We start from the raw sequence: 8536 nt of genomic DNA on the forward strand, positions 1-8536 counted from the left end.
TGGGTCTGCTGTCTGGATCTCTGTGACTGTGGGGCTGTGGGGAGATAAAGAGTTGTTGCAATCAGTTAGTTTCATGTTCGGAAGGTGTCGCCTGTCTCTGGCCCATGCTGTCAGATAAGGGTATAACAAGCCTTTGCTCAGATTGCCTCACCAACTCTTAGCTGCTAGAGCACTGGGAGAGGCAACACTTCTTGTTGCATAAGGAGCGCGAGCTGGAGACAGTTACATCTGCAGTTGCCAGTCAGGGTGTGACTTATTCAATGTGAGATTATGGATTTCGCTAATCACATTCAACACTTTGGTAAAAACCTAGTGAGCTTTGGTATGGTATCTTTTTCTGCACAAAATCTGGGATTCTGTTTTTATTTTGGATTCATGGTATTAGTTCATAGTCTCTCAGTTACTACAGTGAGACCTATCAAGCAGGATTTTAGTAAGGTTTTCCATAGGTCCTACTCCACAGGGTATTCCAGACAATGCTTTTTATCTGAGTACCTGAACTGCAACAACAGAGGCAAACAAGCTTAACAATTAAAGCACACAGAGAGGAAACATCTTCTTCTTTAAAGCCAAGCAAATTCCTGCCGCATCTTAAAAGCAGGATCGCAGAGAGCGACACTACGAGAGGGTAAACAATTTGTTCTGAGATGTTTTGAAATCAAATTGCCAATTAGTTATAACTAGATGTGAGAGGTGGGGAAAGGCCTTGAAATTTCCCTTCACTTGCTATTACTGACGGATGGAAACCAGCCTACGCCAGATCAGACAATGCTCAACTCAGATAACTCCCACTGTGGCATCAGTGATGACAGGAAGTACAGAGGGATGACAACCGCTTTTAAATCTAACAAACCTTTGTCCTATTTAGGATCAGACAAAAGCACACAGGGTAGTGGAGTGTAAGCTGTGAGCAAATGATTAAGAAAAGAGTTGATTTGATTGGCAAAATGAAGAGGATTAATACTGGAGACTGCTGAACTTCAGTACATCTGAGAATGTTATTTCCCATGCATGTCGGCGTGGAAATGGTTAAGCATGATGTTGTTTTTTACTTTGTTATTGCTGAGGGAGCCCACAGGCACCACACGTGGAGGATTTATTTCACTAATATTGATTACGCTAATTACACATTACTGATTATGTGCTAAAACCAGTGAATGGCCATGCGTCTTTCTTGGTCCAAAAAATGGATTGAAATTATGTTTAATGAAACAATTCCTCGACATTATCAAATTAGACATCATGCATATTGGACACACTTTTAATCTAGTTGAAAAAGAAGAAGAAAAATACATTTCTCCTTTTCTTGCTGTTAGTCTACATCTGACCTGATTTAATAACACAAGATATGACTGACTCCACTGCCTTTATGCTTTTGAAACGACAAGGTAGATGAACATTTAAACCCATCTGTGAGAATTTGTGAGGTCTAATTACCTGATCCCTTTTCCCCACTCAGTCGCCAAAGAACCCTGGTTCTTATCTGGACGGTCTAAACGCTGCCTAAATGTATTATTTAACAACCTATAGAGTACATAAACAGAATGTCAATGACTACAATTGATGCAGTGTCATACATCAGTGTGTGCTAAGAAGGTGATTTACATGACAAATTGACACTTAAAAGACAAACCTGGAAGACCTGGGATCGATATCAGAGACTGGCTCCTGCTTATGTTAAGCCAATTCATGTTCATGTGATGAAGGTAACTGAAGCAGGATCCAGGGATCTGCTTAATGACCTACTAGAACACACTCTGAGCATGACAGGATTGGTCTTAAAAGGTTTGTTGGACCTCATGGTTCCAACATGTTAATTTTCTAAAGAGCATCCATTGTTCAGTTGTCACGGCCTGACTATATCGTCTTCTACTTAAACGTCTCTGTGTCAAGGGGGTGAGGGAACATGTCCATGTATCTGGGACAGATTCTATTTCAGCAAAATATTTTCCATTTGCTGTTCTACACATGATTGGGCAAAAGCCACATATTCCTGGAAAAATGGGCACATTGGAGTTAATGTATTTTACAGTTTATTGCGGCAGCAGCTTTTTGCAAACGAAAGGGAGAATGTGTTTATTTTGAACAATGACTAAGTAAACACACAAAAAATGTATTATTTATGCCTTCATCACCTGTCGACTGGACTGTTCTCCCTGCTCTCTGGCATCTGCAAAAAAAACTCTATCCCGTTAAAAAGTAATTAAAAACTCAGGGATATTGTTTTCACTGCAACACAGAGACAGAACTACATATCACCGAGCCTGGCATCCCTGCACCAGCTACCTAGGGCTTTTCCAGTTGATACAATCTTACGGAATACTTTTTAAGCCCTGAAGGGCCTGGCCCCAGGTTGTGTTTTGACTTTTTATTGCCTTTTGTCCCCTCTCACACCCTGAGATCATCAGATGATTCTCTTCTTCTTGTTCCCAGATCTGGACTCAGACTTTTTCAAAACTTTTAAGACAGGGCTTTGGAATCAGCAAACTCTGTATCTTTTTAAAGTGATTTATTTATATTTATCTTAGTTTGCTTAGTTAGTGAGCAACTGGTCCTCCTGTGTGAACCGGGAGTCCTCCTGTGTGATAGAGGACAGTATATTTAGTATAAAGTGGACCAGCTGCCGGGCGTCCTCCTGTGTGATAGAGGACAGTATATTTAGTATAAAGTGGACCAGCTGCCGGGAGTCCTCCTGTGTGATAGAGGACAGTATATTTAGTATAAAGTGGACCAGCTGCCGGGCGTCCTTCTGTGTGATAGAGGACAGTATATTTAGTATAAAGTGGACCAGCTGCCGGGTGTCCTCCTGTGTGATAGAGGACAGTATATATAGTATACTGTTGTTGTTTTTTTACTTTTAATTGAACATTTATTAGTTATGAACTGTTGCTAAGTTACACAGCAATTGAATTTGTTTAATGTTCTCTGTTGTCACAAAGAGCTCACAGAGAAATATCTGAGCTTCATTGGTATTTTTTGGAGTGTGATCTAGACCTCCTCTATCTGTAAAGTGTCTTGAGATAACTCTTGTTATGAATTGATACTATAAATAAAATTGAATTGAAATTGAATTAAATTGAATTATTTGACAGCTTGACATGTTATGTTTGTATTCCCCACCTAGTTGGTGGCAGTAGCTCAGTCCATAGGGAGTTGGGTTGGGAACCGGAGGGTCACTGGTTCAAATCCCCGTATGGACCCAAAAAGTTGGGAGCGTGGATTGGTGGCTGGAGAGATGCCAGTTCACCTCCTGGGCACTGCCAGGTGCTCTTGAGCAAGGCACCGTACCCCCCGACCGCTCAGGGCGCTGGTTCAGCTGGCAGCCCACTCACTCTGACATCTCTCCTTGTATAGTGCATGTATAGGTCCTGAGCATGTGTGTGTATTTCAGGCCTGTGTGTGAGTACTAACAAAAAGTGTGTACACAGAGTGTAGTGCAGTAATTTCCCCATTGGGGACTAATAAACAAATTATATTTAATTATATTATATTTAGTTCTTATCTTTCCCGAGGTTTCTCTTGCCATGCTGGGGGGTGTTTAGGTTGAAACATCTGTAATTAGCCATCTCTTCTGAGCAGTAGTCCTACTGATTCAAATAGAGGGATATGAAAAGGGGGCTATCAAAATCATTGAAGTCTTGCAGTACCGAGCCCGGGGGGCACATGTTTATAAATTTGAAGATTCACAGTTCAATGAAAGTTCCTGGTCTCCCAAAATTTGGGGGAAATAATTTGAGTGTTTTAAAATGCTAATTGAAGTTTTGCATTAGAAAAACGTAAAAAGGAATCAGAAAGAAGGAAATCAGCCAATTACTTGTTAACACCTTGAAGGAGACCAGAGAGAAAGGTGGAGAGAGACAGAACAAAAGAGAGAGAGTGGAAGAACACTGATAAAATGAGACAAAAACAGTGCTAGAAGGCTGAGGGGTAGATTAAGCAGGAGGTAGACCGTTTCATTGCCACCACCAGCAATAAATCCCCTAATAATAACTGCACCCAATTTCAGTGGTACAAAATAAAGAAATAAAGGAATGCGGCTTAGGCATCAAAGCGTAAACAATCCCTTTGTGTTTGAGAGCTGGATGCCAGTGGTCTCCCTCCTGGTATTATGGCAGATCTTATCATTGAGGGGGGCATTTTGTTGGCAGGATTACCCAGGCTTTGTAAAAGGGGATATTCATTAACTCCTGTTGACATCTCACAGAGTGATCATAATCCCACTAAGGAGCAGAGGACGGCGCATGTGAACCGAACCAGAAACTTTCCGCAGTTCAGTGGCACCGAGATGTAGCCGTCCTTGTTCTCTGACAGGAAATGTCAAAGGTCCACTCACGGGAGAGTGCTTTGCCCAACAAATAGAAAGGCCACTTGAGCAGTAAATACAATTAGATTTGTGGGCACAAAGCTGGAAAAGCCTGCAGGTAGCATCCAACGCCACCCTGGACGTTTCTAAAGGGACTTCTAAGGCTTGGATGTGTGTTTGGCGCTTGGCACCATGTTGGTCAGTGTCTGAGGCCACCGAGGTCGAGCCACGCTCACAACCTGAGTGAGTGGGATTGGCTGTCAAGTGACATGCCTCTAAGGGCCTTGGTATTAAGCCAACAACTGAACAAGCATGCTCGCGCCAAGCAACAGTCAGACAGGTGTGTGGAGGCGAGAAAGTGAGCAAGAAATTCTAATCTAGATCCGTGACCTCCGGTAGTGTCCTGCTGCCGCCGTAAATCCGCCCTATGTCCTGTTTTCTGTACGGATAACTAACTCTTCCTTTACTTTGGAATTTTAACCTCCGGTGGATTTAAGGGCCCTCATTTATCAACCTTACGTAGAAACCAGCATAGATATGAGCGCTAAGCTAACTATTAATGGTCACAAAATACCTCCAAATCGAGGCTTGTTGGCTAACCTCAGTGCTCGTTTTCTATTTCTACATGTGAAAAATACAGAATACGTTTGCACAGTAGCTTGCATAGCTTGCCTAGTTTAGAGTATTCTAACTTATACACACACTTTCCAAACATTCCACGACCTCACCTGCTGACTAGATGACTGCTATATATTTCCTAATGGGGGGTGAGGATTTGACATTTACAGCCAGTCTCCCTGCCAGCAAATGGAGCATGGTTGTGTTGATGCGTTTGATAGTAACTTTTGTTTGCCTTTAGGAACAGGAGTAATGCCAAGGTCAGCCTCAGTAATGAATGTGAGCTGGAATTAGAGGAAACTCATTTACTCATTTACTTGGAATATGTGTACTGGAATATAGGGAAAGGATGAGGCCACACTGTCCAGCTCTCCTCCTCCTCCCACTCCCAGCAGGCTCAGGCCTGCTGTGTCCACAATACCTTGATGAAATATGCATCAGCTGTCTCCACTCACCCTGTTTTTCTGTCCTCCCCCTTCCACTCATGGCCAAGCAGAAAACTAGACCAAAGCCAGGTGAAGTTGTCAGTCTAGGCAGACAGCCATGCAATGTTGAAGCACCGGGGATGTCTTACCTCACTGAGGTGTGCCTTCTCCCCAGTCATTATTCACAGTGTTGGCAAGTGACAGAAATACAGACTGCGCTGCAAGCAGAGGGGGGTGAGCATACAAAATCCTGTGGCCCGCATACACCTGGCGTTCTGTTTGACTGAAGGAACCTGGTTAACCCAACATTGACCTTTACATATTATACGACATCCTCTTTAATAGATGTATTTATTTTCAGTTATTAGACATAGACGTGTTATGGATTATGATAAAGCTAATAAATAGATTTATAAATAAAGGTATTAGCTTTACGCCAGTCATTACACCTTACTATAACACATCAAGTAAAGTCATTAAACATCACCGAGATAAGGAGCAAAAGGCCACAGTACAACAATTTAAAGTCATAAGTACACATACCTGGAACACCAGTAAGTGTTACCTGTTGTTTGCAAATGTTAGCATATTAACTCTTAGAGTTAACCAGATGACACAATGTTTCTAGGCCTACCAGGGTGTCTTAAAACAAAAGAACATGGCGTTTATCTGTACTCATATAATTATCTTTGTCTTGAGCAGTTTGTACAGACACCAGCAGACGTATCCCCAGAAAGACTGGTGGCCGACCACTGTAAGGCCGGTTAACGGTGCTTAGCAGGTCTGTAAGGGTCAGCAAAATAGGACAGGTAAAGGGAGAGTGAAAGCTTTCCCACCTATTCGTTTGTTTTCTCACTCAGGAGCACTCTTATGATGACACTACAGTACATGACAGATTAATGCACCTGCTTGTAAAATATAACTCTTTAGACCAAACCAGCACTCACAACATGGGCATGCCCTCTGTGTCTATTTTTGGCATTTCATTAGTTAGTTAGTTAGTTAGACAGGGAAATCTAATCTAACCACACACCTTTACAATAAACAAAAGCCTGTCAATCATTTTTAAAAGTCTTCATGTATGCAATATGAAGTCACACCAGCATCTCTTCTTACACAAATCTGTTTAATTGATTCACTATTCATCTCCCGCCTCAGTGATTAGGCCCATTAAAGCTCTTTTAATGGGACAATCTCATTCATGGGATTGATATTTGGGGAGACGAAAGTACTGGTCCTTAGGGGCCGGGCTATACTGGAGTTTGCAAAATAAGAACCTTGCAATTAAAAGACGTTTCAGCTAGACTTGGTAAGAGCAAGAGAAGAAAGAAAAGGGCCATTAGTGAAGCCAATTATAAATGAAATAATCCATACTTTGGTAAGCAATTAAGACATTTGCAAAAGAAAAATGTCTACTGTATGTAGGGTATATTCTGTATATCATGTTTGTTATAGTTTTTGCATTCATTGCCCTTTTTAAAACTTATTTTAATCCTTAGTAAAAATCCTCTGATCCCTTCTCTCAAAAAGCATCATTCCTATGTTCCTATTGGTTGCCAGGCTGAGGTGGTCGTGGCTTACCTGCCTCACCACAGCTGCGGAGTTTACTTAAGCGTAAGTTGAGGCAACTGTGAGGTCAATTGAGGTGGACATTTGTTTCTGAATGTCGTGACAAAGATTCCTTTTCTATTCCTATATCTATAGATATATATATATCTATATCTATATATATATATATAGAGCAGTAGCTTTAAAAGTATTGATGGCATCAGTATGATCAGGGTGTTGGATTGTTGAAAACAGCTCCAGGCTATAGATACTGCCTGCCTTACTCTAGCTGTCATGCCTGTAGGTGAGGCCTCTGGCATCCCCATAGGAGTGATCCTCAAAAGTACTGTGTGTGTGCGTGTGTGTGTGTGTGTGTGTGTGTGTGTGTGTGTTCATGCAGCCACTTGGTTACTATAATCAAAGCCATTATTCATGTGTTGGGTGTATGCACACTGCACAGCTATCTGCAGCCATTGTTTATTTTGTAAAATACCACACGGCCATCATCTATCACACATGATCTCAGCTTTGAGTTTGTGAAAAGCGCTATATAAATTCAATTTATTATTATTAGTAGCTCTTGACGCAAAAAACATAAATATGCTAGACACTGAAAGTTCAACCTGCAACCAACAAGTTCAAAACCAAGGTCAAACCTTCCCCGCGCTGTGGACCTAACAGGAAAAGTACTAGTACTAGTGGTTAATGGCTTAAAGGAGCGCTACTTATTTCAAGATATGCACCGCCATGCCAGAGACTCTTTGACATATAGGCATAGTGGTGCTTTGAGCCCAGTGCTAACATAAATATGCTAACATGCACACAACACTAGGTATAAGATGCTGATGTTTAGCAGGTATAATCTTTACCATGTTTACCATCTTAGGTTTTGCATTAGCATGCTAACATTTTTTTAATTAGCCCTACAGTAAGTTCACCTAATGGTAATACCATTAGCTCTGAGGGTATTTGGTTGATTGATATAGATTTTGAACTGATGATGGCGCTAACATCATCAAGACCAGTAGACTTCATCCTCTGGGGAACGTGAAGGTCTGCACCAAATTGAATAGCAATCCAGTTGTCCAATAGTTGTTGAGATATTTCAGCCTGGATCAAAGAGAGGACCGACCAAGCATGGCTAAAAAATGTCTTTCTGCTGTGTCACATTTATAACACCAGCAAAAAAAATAAGATGACTCCTTAAATTCACAACAATTAAATTTCAATAAGGTGTTGAAAACTTTGTGAGGGGTAAGGTGTCACTGCATCACAAAATCTCCCCGTGCTCCAAGAAGTCAGGGTGGTGCAGCACGCTGAGCGTAGACCACTGTTAATCCCATTCTGTTGTTAATCTGTTTCATTCTGCTAGGCTACTTTCAAAAAATCACTGTGGCTGGAAAAAAACATGGTGTTTTTTATTTTTATTTATTTATCTATATCAAACAAAAGAAAACAAAAGAATGTTTAAAACCACCAAATTAATACACAATCAGAATTTACCAAAGACCAAAACAGTCAAATAAAAATAATAAAAAAGCATACATTTGAGAAGAGCCTCTTGAGCCTCTCCGGGGAACCATCACCTTATCGTGGTGGAGAGGTTTGTGTGTCCCTATGAACCTGAGGGCTGTGTTGTCTG

General features: G+C 41.3%; 1 long non-coding RNA gene across 1 annotated transcript in view; it reads right to left on the reverse strand.

Moving 5' to 3' along the window:
• Positions 1-781: 781 nt before the first annotated feature.
• Positions 782-8536, reverse strand: part of LOC117951877 — an 18169-nt gene continuing 10414 nt past the window's right edge. The window contains exons 2-3 of the long non-coding RNA XR_004658268.1: positions 6538-6540; positions 782-791 (exon numbers count right to left, since the gene is read on the reverse strand). This is a non-coding gene — a long non-coding RNA (uncharacterized LOC117951877). The remainder of the gene's footprint in view (positions 792-6537; positions 6541-8536) is intronic.

The sequence above is a fragment of the Etheostoma cragini genome, chromosome 10 (genome assembly GCF_013103735.1).
Source record: "Etheostoma cragini isolate CJK2018 chromosome 10, CSU_Ecrag_1.0, whole genome shotgun sequence".
In the NCBI taxonomy this organism is placed as follows: Eukaryota; Metazoa; Chordata; class Actinopteri; order Perciformes; family Percidae; genus Etheostoma; species Etheostoma cragini.